This window comes from Amblyomma americanum, chromosome 6 (genome assembly GCF_052857255.1).
Source record: "Amblyomma americanum isolate KBUSLIRL-KWMA chromosome 6, ASM5285725v1, whole genome shotgun sequence".
NCBI lineage: Eukaryota > Metazoa > Arthropoda > Arachnida > Ixodida > Ixodidae > Amblyomma > Amblyomma americanum.
In genome coordinates, this window is record NC_135502.1 from 95113396 (window position 1) to 95134189 (window position 20794).

The 20794-nt window shown below is 48.5% G+C and overlaps 1 pseudogene across 1 annotated transcript; it reads left to right on the forward strand.

Annotated features, from left to right (window-relative positions):
- The first annotated feature begins 3843 nt into the window (after window positions 1-3843).
- LOC144095388 (uncharacterized) lies at window positions 3844-20516 on the forward strand (annotated as a pseudogene). The gene is made up of 4 exons (XR_013306725.1): window positions 3844-3999; window positions 4312-5860; window positions 12828-12934; window positions 20141-20516. The product of XR_013306725.1 is annotated as an uncharacterized LOC144095388 (transcript).
- Window positions 20517-20794: the final 278 nt, after the last annotated feature.

The window sequence follows — 20794 nt, forward strand, 5'->3', positions numbered from 1 at the left end:
CTTTTGTGGCATGTACACTACTTTATGTTGTGCCCAGTTACTTCGGTTACATTAATGCGATAACTTTAAAAGCCTAATCGAAAGAAAAATGTGGCACTAGTCTCATAAAGTTCGCCCATTGGATGAAGGAAAATGGAGTCATCAGACCGGAAGCCACAAAAGCAGGCCAGCAGTGACGTCACCATGCAGGAAATGACGTCTCTTGTCGTAAACACATCAACAACCTTTAATGCTATCGTATTGCCGACGCATAAGGTAATAAGGTGTCCCTGTCAATGTCTGCTTCTTCCTCCTTTGTTCCGTCTTTTGCGTTGTAGTTTTTTCAATCATATTATTTGGCATTGAAGCGTGACTTCTCCACGGTTGCAATTTCAGAAGATGAGAGCTTTAATTTTCTTCAGATGCGACCCTGCGAGTGTGAAATGTTGAAAGAGTAATGTTTACTGCACAACTGGCGACTTCACCAGTGACTGCACCACTTTCTTCGTACATGAAATTCAGCCAAGAACGTATGGATGGTCATATTACGCGCTCGTGAACAGCTAGACACGTCTACGGCCTTCTATGCTATGCAAAGAGCTGAGCGCGTTGTCTGCTTCCATTTACAGTTTATACAATTATAACTGTGCCTCTTATTATGGTGCCAGTCCCCGACTCATATTCATAAGCCCCTCGTTCCAAGAGTCAGCGTTCACACTGTTGCAGACAAATGATGTCCCCGTGCCGCAGTCACTGTGATGATTAATGGCAATGGTTAACCCACGTTTTTATTTCATTTTTCAACATAAAAGTAAAAATTATTTAATGTAATCGGGTGGTTAAAATCTCAGCTTTTATTGCTAGCTAAAATAGAGTTGAGAATAACGCGACACAAATTTGCAAATCATCGCATGCTTTCATTATTCTGTTATCAACCAGCAAATATCTCGGGATGATGATGTTGGCAACTTTTATTCAGCATAGATTTTAGTGGTGGTAGGTCTTACTTCGTTAGTTGCTGCCACTGCTTTTGCCCTTTCCACTAGCCTGGGCTGGATTCCAGGGTCTTTGATCGACAGCGTCTCCCCCCACCGCTGAACCGTAGGATCAGCTATAACCTCTAGATCTGTGTTGTGCTGTGAAGCCCATACCATTATTTATAAGTCAACCGCTTGTTCATGCTTCTTATTATTCTCGGGTATGAACAAACAAATATTGCTGAATTATTCGCTACCGTCCTGTCATCACGCTCGTTAGGTATGACAAGTCGTGCTGGAGGCGAGCCCAGTAAAGTGCTATGATATCCAATAATTCAAAATGTCGGTTTTTGATCGAGCCGGCGGAGCAGAATGAGACAGTGCACTGGCAAAAGGAAACGCTGTTCATAAAATCAAAATATTTCTCGTTCTTGCAATGACTGCGCATGAAATTGGCTGCATGACCACCAACACAAACATTGCGGGCCTCTCCGCATGACAAACACTGCATCCGGAGAAAATCCGGCACTTTTTTATAACCTGCTAAACAATTTTCTTTGTATAACCAAGCTTTGCGTGCCCTGTTTACGCAATTCTTTTTAGTTTCCTCGCTTGGTTGCAACTTTTTCTGTCATATACAACAATTCTGGACAAAAGCATTTTTGAGCCGGAAACTTTATGTGAACGCAACTTTTGCATATAATGGAAGACTTCACTATAACAATTAATATATCAGCAGATCACCCGACGGCAGTCCCGTATTTTTTTTCTATTAACGTTTTTGCTATGGTGAAAAGCATTCCCTATCGGTCTTCTATGGCAGCGATGAAATTGACGGAAACATTTCAAAAGAAAGATTTGTCTACATATCAGAAAGATGGACCAATACCTTCAATACTACCATAAGAGTATCCTACAATTTTCGAATTTTCAAAATTTTTGGCCGAGAATGTTGGACATGTGTTCCTTCTTCGCTTTTAGCCTGTTAACTGGGTCCGATTCAATGCACGAGAACGCGGGGTTTGCGAATGCGCTTATAGAAGCGACGGGACAAAGCTTGCTCTCTATCCTCAGATTGTGTTGTGAAGGTTCTTGCCTTCAACACTCGGAAGGCTTTTTAAGCAGCTCCTGACTGCCGTATTCTCTGATTAAATAAGCTGTTTTCTGGTCTGCGTCTTAGGAAGCATCGACACGCTTGACCGGTGGTGCTTTCTTCCTTCTAGGCTCTAGAGCTCTCTTCGCGTCTTCTACGCGCTAGTCGGCAATCATTCTTCTCCTTTTTGTGCGTTCAGAATATCCCAGAGAACTGCGATAAAACAAGGGTAGAGCTTTGGAACGACAGAGATAAATGGATATAATTACTTTCTGGACTGCAAAAAACTACAGTGTCTTGTTTTGCCCCACGTGTATAGCCCCCCCCCCCCCCCCCCCACTGCTAAAATATATCTCTCTCAAGAACGCGAGCCACAAAAGGTATGTAACTTTGCATTTGAGTAGGATAAGAAGAGTAGCCAACTGTAATAACTAAACGCTTGCGTTAATCAAGGACGTTTTTAGGTTGAGCTTTACACTACCGAATATTGCGGCCTAAAGAAATTCGTTCTTTATTGACCATTTTTCCGTTCACATGGCCTCCGTTCGCTCCCGCCGCTGTCGCTCAGTACTCATGGCGCTCGGCCGGAGATCCCAGGTTCCGAACCCGGCCGCGGCAGCCGCGTTTCGATGGAGGCGAAACGCTGAGAGTGCCCGTGTGCTGTGCGATGTCAGTGCACGTTAAAGGTCCCCAGGTAGTCGAAAATATTCCGGAGCCCTCCATTACGGCACCTCTTTCTTCTTTTCTTATTGCACTCCCTCCTTTATCCAGACCTCTACGGCGCTTGGTTCAGGTGTTCGCCAAGATGTGAGACAGATACTGCGCTACTTCCTTTCATCAAAAACCTTTTTAGTTTTGCAATCTCTCCGTTCGCATTTTTTATTCTGCATGTTAAAACTAATCTCGTAAGCGGTATCACTACGGCAGCGCGTCTAATGCATATTAGGCTGCGTTTGCGCGAGCAATCTGCGCGTCATTATTGTTCGAACAGAGGATTGTAGGAATACATAGTTGGAACGCTTAATGCGCATGCTTTGCCGAAAGTAACTAAACAACGGGGAGTGCTTTTCAGCCGTTTAGAGAAGCCTTCTCGGCCCCACTCAAAACCAAAAGGTCTCGAAATGGGAGGTCAAGGGTTCTGTTTCATTTTTCAGAGAGGAGATGGAAAAAGGAAGGAGTGATGAAATTCACCATAGAATAGGAGTTATGGGGTGGGGGTGTCCGGGCTGAGGTCTTACTGAGGAGTCGACACTACTGTTGTTTTCTACTGCTAAACTTTAAAAGAAGGTGCGTTCGAGTGATGGAGCGAAATAATGATCTTTTCCACTCTAATCCAGGTGCAGGAGGTCTCCCGCGATTCCGGCGCGCCACCTTTCGGTGTCCGACGTTCGCTTCCCTGATCGACGGCTGCGAGGGTCACCGCAACAACCTCACCTGCCTGCAGCTCAACTGCAAGTCCAAGGCGTCCACGTGCTGCCACGGGCCCTGCGGCAACCCTTTCTGCCTGAAGATGTGACGACGATGTGCTGGACGTGGACGTGCTGTACCAGAACCACCTAGACTTGGAGAAGGCCTCCGCACTCGCCCGCACCTATCCTCTGACGTCACCACACTCTGCCCTAGCCGTTCCACTGCGCGTGGTGTCGCTCTTGAGCACCAGATGGCGTTAGGTGCTACGCGACGCACGAGACTCACATAGCGTGCGCTGTCGAGACGCCGCAGGAGAACGTCGCTGCACGTGGTTCGGTTTTTTGCATTTATTCCTCTGTGTACACTTGCGGTCTGTTCGATGTGATGGGGCGATGCTGTGTGCCAAACTGTAGAGGAAATTACGACAAAGGGCCAAAGGTCAGGCTGTTTGGTTTCCCAAGTGATCCCGTGCGAAGAAAAAAATGGCAGCGGGCAGTGCGACGGGACGATGTCGACGTTGGAAAATTGAAAGATCCGCTGGTAAGTGTTGTCTCGCTTTTCAATTCGTGCAGTGATGATTTATATGAACAATGTACAATAAAAGTGTATTAGTGCAAACTGCGATATTCCATTGTTATATAAATACGTTTCCAAGTGACCATTTATTTACACGTGTAATCAACGTGGGCTCGCACGCGTTTGCGATGGCGTGCGTACACTCATTCGTTGAACGGCTCATGGGTCAGTAAAATGCGCTTTTCACAGATCTCGCGCTTAGATTTGTAAGCGTATGACACAATTTTGCAGGCGTCAAAGTGTGTTCATAATATGATGACGCTGGTTGTTTCGCAGGTTTGTGAACGGCATTTCAAGCCCGAGCACCTACGTATAACATCGAAATACACGGATTGCGACGGACGGACCATCGAGGTTCAAATGAAGCTCACCCGGCTTACGCATGATGCCATTCCAACGATCTTTCCCGACTGCCCGCAATGTATTTCGGATTCTCGCCAGCCGAGAGAAGACCCTGATGTCAAGCGAACACGTGTGGAGAGCGAACAGCTTCAAAGGGCCTTAAAGCAGTCAGCTTTAACGCACGAGAACGAGGAACGAGAGAACCAAGTTAACAGCCTCCAAGACATCAATTCACGCCTGCACAAGCTGGGAGAGAGAATGTTTTGGACAGCGGTACCTTGTGACAGCTGCATGATCTTTGCTCACGTCAAAGTGACAACAGATGCTCCCGAGATTTTTGTGTCAGTGACTGTGTCGTCTGATATGTCTGTGCGTGTGTTTTGTAGAGGTGCTCGTCTTACATCTGAGAAGTGTTTTGAGATCCCGGATTATATCCACGATTTCCGCGTGCTTGTTCAGCTCTTGGATAATGTCGAGGACCACTGCACTAAAGGAGGACCACAACAAGTGGACAAAGAAAAGGCTGCACTAAAATTGGTCATCTCACTTCTTGACGATATTTCAAGTGGGGACCTTCTGGAGGACGAAAAGGTGGGCGCTGTGACGTTTTCAAAGAGCAGTGTCACCTCCTCATGAAGAGGAATAATGCTGTTCGCTACTTTGCGGAACTTTTCGTCTTGTGTAGCATTTTTTACACTATTTCACCGCATGGCTACAAGTTTTTGAGGAGCAGTGGAAAGTTGGTGTGGCCTCATACTGCTACAATCAAGCGTGTCTGTGGTGCACTTGATGTTAGTCATTTAAAGGAGCAATATGAAAAGGGCTTCCTAGGATATATGAAAAGGAGGGTAAGTCTGCTGAAAGCTCATGAAAGAAACGCAACATTAATGGTAGATGAAATACACTTACAGCAGTTCTTTGAATTCAAGGGTGGCAGCATAACAGGTGCTGCTGCGAACTGTTCTGAACCTGCTAAGACAGCGCATGTACTTATGGTGCAGTCTCTCCTGTCACCGTTCAAAGATGTTGCACACATCCTTCCAGTGTCAAAAATTACTGCGGAGGAACTGCATGAAACTGTAAAAAAAGTAGTCTTGAGACTTGAAGAAGCGAACCTTCATATTGTTGCAGTCATCACAGACAATAATTACATTAACCGGAAAGTAATGGCTATGTTCAGTGAAGCCCAGAAGCTCGAAATTGTTTACCCCCATCCAGCTAATCCGCAGCAGCCACTCTTTCATATTGTTGACTCTGTGCATTGCTGAAATGTATCAGAAACAATTGGCTAAACCAAAAAAATCCTGACAAATGTCTATATTACCTACCTTTTCGCTGTGAAACCACAGAAAGTAAGAAAATGGAGGGTGCTTCATTCACAACACTCAGAAAGCTCCATGAGGCTGAACAAACTAATATTGCGAAAGTGGCTTTTGGGCCAACGTATAAAGCACTAAATCCTACAAATATTGAGAGGCAGAACGTGAAACTTGCTCTCCGAATTTTTAACTCTTTTGTTTCATCTGCTTTGAGGATAAGAGGCGAAACACTGCATCTGACGCTTGCAGATGGTACTGCAGATTTCATTGGCCTAATTGTGCGATGGTGGAGCATCGTCAATGTCAAGACTCCCCATAAGGGACACCGAGTGAGAGATGTGTGGCAAGAGCCAGTACGAGAAATCAATGGCGAGCAGCTGCAGTTCCTCGACACATTTGTTACCTGGCTCAACGACTGGAAAAGTAGGTGCGTGCATACAGGGGCGTTGACAAAGGAGACCCACTCAGCTCTCCGGCTTTCCGCATACGCCTTGATCGAAGTGTCAAGATATTGTTTGGAGGAGCTCGGTTGTACATACGTTCTCCTTGGAAAATTTCAAACCGACCCCCTCGAAGCTCGGTTGGGAAAGTACCGTAGGCTCTGTTGGTCCTATTACAATGTGTCGATCACACAGGTATTTGAAGCTGAGGCAAAGATCCGCCTCCAGAACACACTGATCTTGTCAGATATGCCAGCATCCACTGACACTTGCAAAGAGCCGTGTGCTAAAATCCTGATTGAGAAATATAACATTAAGCTAAGAGGCTGTGAACTAAAGAAGCCCCGGGAAGACATGCCGGCATTGGTGTACATCGCTGGCTACTGTGCCTATGCTGCTTTGAAGCACCAGCCTTGCAATAACTGCTGTGATTTATTCACAATTACTGAGAGAGAGCTTGAACGCAGTGAGCATGTGCTTATTGATAATATGAGCAGAGGTGGCTTGAAATTTCCGCAGCCATGTGTCGTTCATGTGGTGCTGTGCACCAAGATTGTGCTAGAACATATTACAGGCAAGGAATATGAGAATATGTTTCATGCAGAGAGTAATCAGAGAGCTGCACTTCTAAGTGTGATGAAGTATTTGCTCTGTGACAGTGAAGACTTTGACACTTGTGCAATTGGTCACAGTCAAGAGTCAATGTTAAAGAACATCCTTAATCCAGCAGTAAACACCCTGCTGAAGAATTACGCAGCCTTCAAGAACGACAAGATGAACACAGAAAAGAATAATGTGAAAAGGAGAAAGTTGATTACCCTGAAGTGGAAATGATGTGTGTTGTTTTCACGAATGTTTATGCTACAATACATACAATATATGAACTGTGTGTTATTTTTATGTCGTCTTGATTTCTATGAAATTTTTAAAAATTATCCAGCATTGTGAAGTTCAGCAGATTTTTCATATTAAACTAGTAAGATTGATGTATGTCATGATTTTTTTATGTGACTGTTGTGTGTTCGAATGTCATTCTGTGATAGTGGAAACCAATGCCAAATAAAATTTGCGATATGAATTGTACAGCTGTCTGTGACAGACTGAAAAAAGAAAGACGTTTCTCCGGCGCATCGTCTTTCTAGTCTCAAATCAGCCCTGCTCCAAATGCCGAAGTTGACGTGGAAAGAACTTGTCTTTGTTCCTTTAATCACGCCAGTGCACAATTTATACTGGATGCAAATATATTCCGGACGTATACCCTAGAACATGCTGCAGTATTGTGTTTTTTTATTTTTTTCGATGGCGCCTCAAGCGGAGGCGGACGGGCTTAGTGTGGTGACGTCACGGGGGAGTGCCGAGGCCTTCTCCTAGTCTAGGTGGTTCTGGCTGTACGTGCTGTCTACCAAGCATTGAATGAATGAATGAATGAATGAATGAATGAATGAATGAATGAATGAACAAAGAAATTTATTCTGATGTTTTTTGAAACTTCTAGCACGTACAACACAACTTCTCAGCCTATACACAACATACTTTTTTTTTATTTCGCACACTTGCCTTGAAGACATAATTTTGGGTTCGCTGTTTACTGTAGGAAATCATGTAAGGTATTTTCGTGCAGGAACCAGAGAAGGTACGAAGTACTTCCATTTCCCAGATAAGTGATGAAACTAATCAGCCGAGGTGGTGGTCGTTACTGCCCTAACTGATCTATAACTTGGACTTCTTGTTTTTCCTTCCCTGCTTTTCGGAATGACCTGCCCACGAAAGCTCTACTTCTCCCATGCCGAACCTGAAGGTCAACTGATTCCGAGAGTTCATCTTTAAACTGCGGTTCGCCGGGGGTGTGGCTCTGATGTCATTCCACGTGACGACTCCCCATAGCTGCACCACTCACTTCGCCTCGCTGCGCCGACCGTACGTCCGCCTCGCAAACTGTACCACACCACTAACCACGTGACTCGCTCTCTCCTAAACAGACAGTAGTCGCCTACCGGCAGGTATCTGATTTATTATCTGATACGGGTCCCATTTGGCCCCAGCATATCAAACTAATTTTGGAAATCTGGCGAGGTGCTTCAAGCTTGCTTCAACTCCGCCACAGATTCACCCGGTATTGCACTGCCTCCGGGGCTCGGCCTGGGACATTATAGCGCGCGTCTTTTCTTTCACTCTTTGCTCTCCTCTCTTTCAACTCTCCTACATTCTGCACGTGGCAGCGCTTGTGACTCGGCTTGAGCCAGTAGGCAGGCATGTGCTCTTTCCTTTTCATCATTCCTGTCAGCAACAGCAGCAGCAGCAGTGGCCGTCGCAGCCATGGAGACGGAGCCGGTCGCCGGGCCAGGTTCGCCGACAAACAACGAAGACGCAAAGATGCTTTCGGCGATCCATGCGCCAGTCTCACGAAGCCGCGTTTGCCAGGAATAGGGAGATCAAGAGGGCTCGGAAATGGAATGAAACGGATGAAGAACGCGACGCTCGCCTTGAGAAACATCTGCTCTGAGAGCAAGAGTATCGCAAGCGGAAAATGGCCGCGATGTTTTCGCTCAGCATATCTATAGGCTCTGCCGGGATGAAACCCAGCGAATTTTATTTCACAAGTTAGAAAACGGCATTTTTTGTAATTCAGGACAAGTAATTCAGGGCATAGGGGATGGCTGGGCGCTTCTTTTGTGTTCTTCTAGCTTCGCCTGGATGGGCTTAAGCGCGTCGTTCTTGTGCGTATGCCCATGGTTTCAATAATAATAATAATATTAATAATAATAATTAGTTTTGGGGGAAAGGAAATGGCGCAGTATCTGTCTCATATATCGTTGGACACCTGAAGCACGCCGTAAGAGAAGGGATAAAGGAGGGAGTGAAAGAAGAAAGGAAGATAGAGGTGCCGTAGTGGATGGGCTCCGGAATAATTTCGACCACCCATGGTTTCAATAAAACATTATCCAGAATATTAGCTGACTCCTACGTTCAGGTATCCCACGTTCCTTCTAGCAAGCTCAAAAACCACTTGGCACGTGTGAAAGACTGGCTAGAGAAGACAACCTACCCTGGCGTCATCTGCAGAACTCCTTGAAAGCAATGCAAGAAAACCTATACAGGCGAGACAGGGGATTTCAGAAAGCGGCTCAGAGAACCTCAGCGTCATGTCAAGAACGGAAAGGTCGCCTCCAACGCCCTAGCAAAACACCACCGAATGACGGGCCACTTGATTGGCTGGGATTCCGCGCGCACACTTGAAGAAGAAAAAATCTTATCTGTACGCGACTGCTCAACGAATGCCTTCACATTCAAATGACAAACGAAGCGATAAACATGATGCCGGCAATCTACCGGAGATATACAGGCGCTCTATTCGCCCCGTTTTGCCTTCATAAGCAACGGTCCATTTGATTCTGGCTCATTGTGAACAAGGCCCCCGTAGCAGTACCGAAACGTCAATGTTTTAGGTTTTTACTCCTTTCACCTTGGCGAGTGTTTGTTTCTTGAGATGCGCAATAATTCCTCACCACGCAGGCTTCTCTCGAACCCTGAACTATATCTGGCCACTATTTGAGAAATCGGATTTGAATTTGTCTGGGTTGATGTGGTGCGTTCTGAACGGGTTTCGGAGAGTATCGGCTTTGAGTTTCCTCTGTCTAACCTCTTGAGATTTGATGAGACATTTATGACATGGTGGTAACCTTTGTCTAGCTAGTTTAAAATATTGGGAGATTTCCTGGTAGGTGATGACATTGTCCTCTGTGCGTTCCGCGCTCGAGGCGTTGTTCGCGGCTCAGCCGACAGACCCTCGAGACATATTATGAGCTGCCTCGCTCCCAGTGTTGCCACAGTGAGCAGGCACTCAGGTCGGTTCCCCGTCCACCTTTGTTCCAGGGCAGTTTCGGAGAATTTTGAGATAGGCTTATGAGATTATTCCCCTCGAGTAGTTATTAATGGCAGTTTTGGAGTCGCTTTCAATTTTGGGGTTAGTTAAAGCAACGTCTAAACGTTTCACTCTGACTGTAGCTACCGATATTGGTTCTCCCTGTATGTGGAGACCGCTACTGCGTACACTTTCATATTGCCGGGGTATGCCACCGCATCAGCACAAGCCATATCCTCGTTTCCCTCGTATTTGTTCGCTAGTGTCTTGGCTCTATAAATTCTCCCACCTATTTCCTATTTGCCTCGAAATTTCGACCTGGGCTTCGTCGGAGACATCCAGCTGGATTTTCATCCTGACGCTCTCATGAACTGACGGATGAGTCAGGCAAACGGCGTTCGCGTGCCTCCGAGTTCCGGCATAGTCACAACGGGGACGCCGATATGGATATCTTCCCACTGCAGCAAGAAGGAAGAGAACCAACCCCAATCTTGCCTGCAAGCCATTTCAGTGGGATTCCCACGCATGCCTCGGGGTTGCGCAAGCCGGACAACGCGTGGGAAAAACAAAGGCCCCATATTGCCTGTACTGGCAGTGGCGACGGAGGCGGCGACCTTCATAAAAATGCTGCTCCCAGTTGACCAGGGTCAACGGCCGGTTCCAGTGGAGCCTGCTTGACTTGGTTGAGAATGTCCGCCATAGCGAGAAGTTCTGCGTGATGGTGGTCGCATCCACCATCCCTACCAGACACCGGTCAGGCCTTCCGCCGCGGGCGGCTCGGAAAGACTTCACAGTGACCACCTGAGTGGCCACCAATCATATAGCAGCATTCTCCAGATTTGGAGCTGGGTATAACATACCTTATAAAACCAGCGGCATCGGAGGTTGTCATATGCTTTTTGGAACAGCTGTATATATATGTGAAAAAAAAAATCGAGATACGCCCAGCACCCGGCCCACCACAGAATGTGACAGCACAGAATGCACGCCACTGATAACTTAACTGGTTGGTGAAAATCTCCCACCCTTACGTTTGATTTCCTGCATGATTTTCCCGCTGGAAGATTTTTGGCCCTGCCTGAAAATTTCCCTTCGGCCGGGCTAATCATGATGATGATGAGATTTCTCAGCCTCAAACTTCGACTCAGCAGCCCCTTTACGCATCACGCCGCGAAGCGCAAAATGTGCAAGTGTGCTGTCGGATGTAAGTGCACGTCAGATATCCCCATGTGGTCGAAATTATTCCGCAGCCCTCTACAATGACACTGCATTCTCCCTTTACTCCCTCCTATATTCCTTCTCAGGAGGCATGCTTGATGTGTGCACTGAGATGAGGCAATTACTGCCCCTTTTCCTTTTTCCAAAAACCAATCACTGCTTTTTTGGCCGATGAGCTCTTTACGCTTCACAAAATAAACTGTACGTCTCCTTCAGCCCCCTCCGATACTCGTCACTCCGTCTCCGGCAGCCTCGTTCCTGATTCGAGCCCGTCCACGTGACACAACAGCCTGCTTTTCAGAACGTCCCATGCGTGTGCGCACTCGCCACATGTTGTTGTTGTTGTTAGCCAATCAAAAGATGGCACATATCCACACTGAGGGATCGGCCAAGAATCGGGTGGCTATTCACCTGTGCGCAGTTAATGAAAAAGAAAAGCACGCGGGAAGGCAACACCGTTGGAGTCTTCCTCATGAACAGAAAAGGAATAAGAGATTTGATTTCGAAGTAATAATAATAAAGAGAGGGATTAAAAAAGAATGATTAAGTCAAAATGTAATAATTGATAGAAAAGAAAATTTTGTGACCCTTATCAGGGCAGTCGGTGAGATTCTATCAGCAAATTTAGAACAGCGGTACAAACAGATCTGTGACTGAACCCAAATGTGGTGGCGCCCATTGATAGCAGGAGCAAGCAGGCTGCTCAAACTAAGGCCGAGATGCTGCAAGGGCTCCTCCAGCAACCTTCTTCTCAAAGATTTGAATCGGCGACAATAGAGCCAAAAATGTCCAATAAATTTAGGCTCACGGCAAAATGCACAAAGGGGAGAGAACGCCTAACCCGACTTGTGTAAACAGATATTTAGAGCGGGATACGTCAGAGTTACTTCAAGCTGCCGAGATCGACAAACTTTTCTGTTCCAAGAATATCTGAGGTGCGCATAGCCCGCCGATGTTAAAAGTGTTGTGTCTTGCATGCTTAAAAACGCACGTCACCGAAACCTAGATGCTGTAATATAGGCTGTAGCCGGGATGATAGGCAACACGGTACCGCTTAGGGAATCCTTTCCGAGATTGTGAGCAATCTCATTACTGTCACACTGCTGTGACCGGGAACCCATACTATATGAACAAGGCTCAAATTGGGAGGAAGCGGGGATAAGAAAGGTTTTAAAATTGGACCATCAACATGCGCGGAGACGGACGAACACAAAGATAAAGAATCAGTAATTACTGCTGCTGCGGTAATAGAGGGGTCTAGCTTGCGTACGATTGCCAGAAACTCTGCTTAAAAAATAGGGGTGAAATCTGGAAGGCGCAGTGAAAAGGACCAGTCTAAATGCCAACAGCATATTCCCACACCTGCTTTTTCGTTTGTGGGGACCTGCCCTGTAGACCCCTGCGTTTGCTTTCACGCGAGGCACCGTGTAGCGGCAGTCTCGCCTCGAGGAGGACCACATTCCCTTGTCAGTTACATCAACTAGCAAGAGAGGGTGCCAGCGTCGCAGCGCGAGACACTGCTTGCAGCCCACGCGCGGGAGAGGGCATAGACTGTTGGGCTCTGATCGTTGGCGCGAGCGGACGTGTCGCTCGCGGCTCCGTTCTTCGCAGGCGGGGCGAGGAAGCGACGGGGTGACTCGCTCCCGTATCTCGTCCCGTCCGGCCTTCGGAGTATCACTTGCCCTAGCGTGGGCGAACATTCGCTCGGAACCTTGCTGGTGAGTCGGACGACCTCGAATCATTAGCATATCTTGTTGCTAGCCGGCGTTATTTTTGCTGTACCAACAAATGCCTGTTTGTGTCAGCCGATGTGTCGTTCCTTTGTTCCCTCAGACAAAGGCCCGCTGTGGTCGGCTAGCGCTTGGTAGCGTACACAATCACGGGGTGGGGTCTGGCGGTTTTGAACTGTGTCACCCGCGATTAAGCGGGGAGAAACTATTTGTCTCCCCAATTAAACCCCACACGTTGCATTGCGATGCGTCACTGGCTGTTGATATATTTGTAGGCAGGGTTGTTAGATGATCTTCTAGTAGACAAATTAGAATACTCGGTTGCAAAAGTTTTGCATTATGGGGGAAAATGTCGTCGAAAATAATGTGGACAGCGGGCCCACTGCATAGCGCAGGAAGATTGTCATAAATTTATACATTTAAGGCTCAAGTAATCTTTGCGCAAACACTTCCTGTGGGCTATTGAAACGAGACCATCGGACACCAAAAAAGGAGGTCAGCTGGCAACAGAAAATGCTTTGCGACTGTTGAGCATGAGATTCCTAGATTCGGAGGCAAGTCTCCCCAGTTAAAAATTGAAGTAGTGATAAGAGAGGGAAAATGCGGGCTTCAAGATACAGCACATTGGTAGCCACAAATATTGGAAGGCGGAGGCACATCCGGAGTGCTTCCCTCTCCAAAAGGGGAGAGGACAAAGCTTGTATGTAGCCGAGCCTGAAAACAACACAGATCCGAATTCTAAAATTGGCCTGACATACATAATGTAGTTCATTATTAGCGAATCTCTGCGCGTGCCGTACCGGTGACTACATAATCTATGTAACATGTCCACGGCACGAGTCCCTTTCACCACGACGAGGTCAATGTGGGGTCGCCAGGTGACTGTTGTCATAAATGACCTCTAGGTATTTTAAGGATTGAACCTGCGGTATCGGTTGTAACTGGCAAGTGAGAGAGACCACTACAAGGTTGTGTAGAGGGAAAACAAGGACGGCGCACTTGCTAACGTTTAACATCAGGAGTAATCTGCTCAACCAGAACTCAAGTGTACTCAAATATGACTGCAACTGACCATACAGGGAATGTATCTCTGGCGCAGCCGCAAAAAAAAAAAACGCAATGTCGTCCGCATAGACGTAAGTGCATACATGGCGGTGGAGAGAAACTGAGCTCAACAGAATATTAAAGATCACAGGAGAAAGAACAGCTCCTTGCAGTACACCTCTCGTTTGTTTGTACCTCTCTAAATGAACACCGTTATGGACACAAAAAAATTCCCTGTTATAAAGAAATGCAGATATGCAAGCATCTATATAATGTGGAAACTGAAGCGACTGTAGCATATGTATTAGGATGGCGTGTTCTACACTATCGTTAGCTTTGGCGACGTCTACCGCAACCAAAGCCGCGACCAGGCGTTGACGACGAGCAAGGAGAATCCTGCTCTCAAGATCAGCATGTGCATTCCATATCGAACACTGTGGCCGGAAACCGAGTTGACACGGGCTGAGTATAGTTTTGCGGTCCACGAAGGCTGGCACCTGAATTAGTAACACCTTTTATATTAATTTTGCCACGTTTGATGTTAAAGAAATTGGCCTAACATTATCTCATTCATAGCCTCCACCTTGAATTTTAAGTAAAGGGATCACCTTGGCCAGCTTCCACTGAGGAGGTATCAAAGCGTGTTTGAGAGAGTAGTTTATTAGGTGCAATGAGGAGTCGGGAGACTCCTCAAAGAGAATCTTGAGCATCTTTGTAGTGGCACCATCAGGACCAGGAGCAGCAACTGGCAATCTCTGGACAACTTGCGAAAACTCTGGTACATTAACTTGTGAGGTGTTGTCATTTCGCTGCACTGGCGCAAACAACACTGGGCACAAAGCTAGTAAAGACGAGAACCGCTTTCGCAGGCTCGAGGCCATAAATTCAACCGCCTGGATAGCTCCTTTAGGTGACATAACTAATGTCTTGAAATTATGAGAGGAAATGAGCTGTTTTCTAGACCGTAGAAAGCCGAATAGTGCACGTCGTTTTTCCGACTTTGAAAGATAATCGAAATGTTCTAAGTCATATTTTTCCTTCGCAAGAGAAACTGTGCGTTTAAAGGTGCCTGCAATAACTTTATAATCACTCCATTTATGCGGGCATTGGTTATGAAGAAGCTTTTTTCATTCTGTCTACCTCCGCCTGTAATCTCTTGTACAGTCCGCATTCCACCAGTTAGAAGAATTGCCTTTTGTTTTCCGCACCAGGGACTCCGACTTTTTACGGCATTCATCTATTGCCAGACATATGCTTCTTGACTGGTGGGCCTCGGCGATGTTAGACACTGACGCAAATGCAGAGGGGAACGCCGTCTGAAATCTGTCATAATGTAAATGTGACCGCAGCTGAAAACACGCTGAAGTTACACGACATATGATATCAAAATGAATAGTTATATGGTCACATGAGGGGACGCAATCAACAGTCGACCAATTCGTTACGCTAATGCCAGGACTAATGAAAGTGATATCTAGAACAGATTAAGTCTGTGCGCAAAGATTAGTGGCGGATCCTGAATTTAAGCACATAAAGCGGTGATCAGAATCCCAGTCCCAAAGGCACTTGCCGCATGGATTGGTGCAAAAACCCTACGGCACATGGTGAGAATTGAAGTCGCCAGCCACGAGACCTGGATTTTTACAGTTAGCGAGTAACAAGTCCAAAGGTCTAATATCCTGTACTCCATAGGGGCAATAACAATTTACTATGGAAAATGGAGAGCACCCAGGAAGTATCAAGTCTAATGCCAAAATCTCACAGTCCGGAGACATTTGTTGAAAAGATACCATAGCCCTGTGCAAAATTTTGAAGGGACTAAAGTTAGTAAACCCCCTCCTCTTGACTGGCGATCTAGGCGAAATGAAGGGTAATTTTTAAAAATGAAAATGTTTGTCGGTTGAAAGCCAAGTTTCTTGCAGAATTATGGCATCCGGATTAAGCTGGGTAGAAATACAGTGTAAATCTGTGGAAGCTGAAAGAATAGAGCGCCAGTTCCACTGTAGAACTCGTAACGACGCTATGGTTGCGAAGGCCTAGCAGCAGCAACTGCCTGCTCCGAAATGGTATCCTTGGGCTTGGTGGCAAGCTGCTGCCTCTTTGATTTGGGCTGGGTACGCTGAGAAGAAGACGAATGAGACATGGGGGACCCGCTGGGCTTGAGAACCAGCGCATCAGGCTTCATCGTCTCGGAATCATAGATGATACCAACATCACTCGAAGTACCCGAGGTAAGTACAGCGGAAGGGGCAGATGTTTGTTTCTGGGGCTGTGATGCTTCAGGAACTGTAGACCAGATAAGAGGAGAGTGAATTGCTGTCGAGAGAGGTGCCAAACCGGCCTTCACGGCATGTGTAAGCTGAGTCGCTAGAACGTTTGTAAGGCACTCCGATGCACTTGCGACAATTCTTTCCACCATTTTAGACATGGAAGCCTCCACAGCAGCCGCAATTGCTTGGGACAGCGTCGAGTCTCACATGACACCTTGACGAGCGGTAACACCGGCATAACCGTGGGCACGTTCTTTTAGCTCTTCAGTAGCGCCACGGCGCGAGCAGCGTTTTCTGTCAATTTTCTCAAGAATTTGGATTTCCTGCGCTCGAGAGGGACAATTTGAGTAGTTTGCAGAGTGGGCCTCACCGCAAGGGCAACAATTCTCATTCTCCTCAGTGCAGGTGCTTGTTGCATGACCAGATTCACACAGTTGCAACACCGCAATTCCGATTTGCAACCGCCGGCGCTATGGCCATAGGCCAGCAGTTGGTGCACTGCAGAGGCCTAGATGATAATGGGTCTACCCGAAAATTTACAGGCCGTGCCTTGATTTCAGAGGGGCAGGAAGTGCCGGCAAAGGTGACAATCACAGATTCAGTAGGCACCCGCAAGTTGTTTACGTTCTGGCTACAGCGGTGCACAGCAACAACACCTGCATCAGACAGAAGATCAAGAGTGTCTGCTGGAGACAGGGAAGAGTACGCCTCGTACAATACATTTCGTGCAAGCCAGGTGTGAAGGGATAAAGGAACTTACCCGAAGTGAGGCAAAGGAGAAGGAGTTTAGTAACTCTCTTACACAAGCGGGGTCTGGACATCTGCATAGAATCCCACCGCATACAGACTGGCGTGCCTCTGAGATTGACTTATAATGAGAAGTGGCTGACTAAAGAGCAGCCCGAACAGCTCTAGGGCTGGTCATCTTGACTGCGCCACCATCCTTAGGCACCAAGGCAACAGGGATACTGCCGACGCTGCTGCGCAAAAAACCTTCCAAAGGCAGGAGATCAGGGGATCGATAAGCCCACAAGGGGGAGCTTCCCTGGCCGGGAGACTGGGTAGACATAGCCCGGGCTTACTGCCTTAACGCGCAAAGACGCAGAGAGAAAAGGCCACAACCAGCCACCCGAAACTTAGCCGATCGTTCCAAGTAGAGCAGAGCAGACACAAGCCGAGCTACCAAGAAGAACAGAAGTTTCATCAAGAAGAAGAAGCGGACCAGAGCAGGTTAGAGGTCTCTTTCATGCGCTTGCGTTGCCGGGTTCCCCTTCTAAATTTCTACCTTCACAGATCTGACCTGGCGGCTTCCCCATTGTGCCCTTTCTGTGCCGAACCTGAGACAATAGATTATTTCCTGCTGTTCTGCCGCCACTTCTCTCATTTGAGGAAGCGTCTTGTGCAAATTCCATTTCATCAACTGGGTTTGCCTGTGTCCTCGCGGTTGTTCTTTCCACTGGCGCTTCTTTGCTTGGACGAAGCGACAGGAATGTGGCTCTGCTGTGCAAAATTTTCTTCATGAAACGCAGCGACTTCCATTCTAATTTTTTTTCCCGCTCTCAGTCAGTACGACATTGAAACATTACAGGCATTGGTTGCTATTATGCACATTAAGCCATGGTCCCGTCTTCGATCTCCAAGTTAACACCACTGCCCTTCCGTCTTCCAATCTATCAGCCTACATACTAGTATTACCACTTCTTTTCCCGTCAAAACTTTCCTGTATCCAGCAGCTAACCGCCTGTGTCTTGGCCACTCCCCTGTAGTGGGTATGTGCCAGCAACGTCTGAGGCCTTCCTTCCTTCCTTGCTTGCTTGCTTGCTTTCTTGCTTGCTTGCTTTCTTGCTTGCTTCCTTCCTTCCTTCCTTCCTTCCTTCCTTCCTTCCTTCCTTCCTTCCTTCCTTCCTTCCTTCCTTCCTTCCTTCCTTCCTTCCTTCCTTCCTTCCTGCTACGATGAGCCCCGTAATGAAAGGGACATCCTCTTTAATCACGGGGACCTCAAAGAACTTGTCGTCGCCCGAACCAAAGAATCTGTCTGTGGGTCGAGAGCCGCCGTCGGGGCTCGCGGGCACCACCGATCCCGCCGAGCAGTTCATCTACGTGGGCGAGGGCCGCTTCCAGCTGATCTTGCTGGCCAGCGTGGTCGTGTCTGCCACCACCTACCTATGCCAGATCCTCAGCCTCCGTCTCACCACACGCGTCATGGACCACTGGTACCGGCAGCCCAAGAGCTTTGGCAACCTCGGCGCCGCAGAGTGGAAGGAGCTGGCCATTCCGGGCGACGGCACCTTCAGCCGCTGCACCATGCGCGATCCGCCCGACGGTGGCTCCGACGCACGCATAGTCTGCTGCTCTGCCTGGAACTTCGACCTGGGGGCGTACGGCAACACCATCGTGCGCGAGTTCACCCTTGTCTGCGACCGTCAGTGGTTGATACAACTCATGCTGGTGGCCTCCTCGGCCGCCTCGATTGTCTCGCTGCCGATTGTCATAGGATTGTCGATTGTCATAGGAGCTGCGGCGGACCGCGTGGGCCGCAAGACGGTCGCGCACACATCGCTCCTGGCGCTCCTGCTGGCCGGAGTGACGTGCAGCGCGAGCAATTCGTTCTAGTTCTTCGTCACCTTGCGTCTCGTCGTCTCGGTCACAGCGGGCAGCATGCTGATCGTTCTCTTCGTGCTCCTTTTCGAGGTGGCGACGCGAAGCCGCCGCGACCTGCATTGTACGGTGGCCATGGCAATAACCTCTACCGTCGTGCCGGCGCTCTTCTACGCGACGGATTCACTGTGGCTGAGCTGGAAGGGCGTCCAACTGCTGCTGATGATGCCCGCCATGCTCATGCTTGCCAATCTCTGCATGAACGAGGAGACGCACAAATGGCTCCTGGTCGTGTGGAACACGTGTGAGGCCGAGCGCGTGGCCATGCGAGCGGCGGCCGCCAACGGGGTGTCGCCGGACGAGTTCCTGGACGGCTTCAACCGCGTCATGGCTGAGCATGAGCAACGGGTGGGTGCAGTGGACGTCTGCTCGCCGCGCGCCGTCATATCGCCACGGTTTCGCGCCACATCGGCCACGCTGGCGTTTGTTAGGACGGCCGAGAACATCTCGTACAACCTGATCAACCTCAACAACATCCTGGCCTCGCACTGGTGAGCTATTTTCGAGTGCCACAAAGGGCCGGTGACATGGGGTAGTTTCAGTGTGTAGCGAAAGAGAGACGGCCATGTGTTGCGCGAAGCATACTTACGGCTGTAGGTTCCTGTGTACCTGCTACCTTTGGCGTTATTGTCAGTAGTGAGTTTCGAGAGTTTTAAAGGCACTCTCTATGTGCAAGTAGAGAAAGCAAAGCAACGAAAATATACACGCAGTGAAAAACAGAGAAGGTCACAAGATAAAGCTGGTCTTGAAGCGGTGAACCTCACATTCCTCCTGACCCTGTGTTGTCGCTGGTTGCTAACGCGTGCCATTTTCAAGCTCACGTTGGCTTCCTGATGTGCACCGATACACAAACGGCAGTGATTGAGACAACGAAGCTTTAAGCTGCGGAACAATCCTCACTGTATTTCTCCTGGAGCGTGGCTGCAATATCGGCGCATATAAACGGAATATAAAAGGTCGAAGCAGGTGTGACAGTTAGGCTAGTTTGCTAACCTTGATGAATTAAAGAATAAAACAATCTGCCTGAAAACAACGAAGGATATATAAAAAGGCCCGCAACTCATTCTTCATCCTTCGGTGCTTATCGAGCAGGCTGTTTTCTCTAGAACATGACATGTCGAACCGGGATATAGCGGTTCGTTGTTGGAAGAAGAGTCGACGGATACAGCGCCTTCTCGCGGCTGCATTTCTCGTAAGTTGTTTGTCCTCAAACGGTGCGCAGGTGGTCCCAGTTGCTGAACGCGGTGATCGCGGGGCCAGCGTCCTTGGCCGTGTATCCGTGCATGCAGCGTGTGGACATGCGCTGGATAGGCGTGCTTTCCTGCGTGGTGTTCAGCCTAACGGCGGCGGTGCTCTCGGCCCTGTACACCGAGGAGAGCACCAGCGTGGCCGTCAGTCTTCTGGTGGGCGCCGCTGGACTGGCCAGCAACGCCACTCTGGTGGCCAGTTTCGTCATCACCGCAGCCCTCTATCCGACTGGGTGTCGCTGCTTCGGCTTCTCGGCGGCGTTCGCTTGGGGCAGTTTGGGTTCCTTGCTGGGCCATGCCAATTGGCACCCTATATCCCGGGCCGGATCGTCAGGCTGTCGCTGGCGCTAACTGCCTCGCTCATCACGCTCACGTGCGCCGCCATCGAGCGGCTGCCAGACATCGCCGCAGGCCCGCAGTTGGGCTCGCGCTCGAGTTCGTCTAGCGTGGCCCAACAGGGAGGTGAGTCGCGGCAATTCATGGGCGACTCGCTGGTGCCGCTGCCCTAGAAACCAACCCTAGAAAAGCCGCCGGAAGAGGACGCGCGTTGTCAGCAGGGCGACGAGCGACCCCGTACAGTACAGTGTGCCGGCTGCGGCTAAGGCCAGGGGCTCTGTCGTCGAGATCGC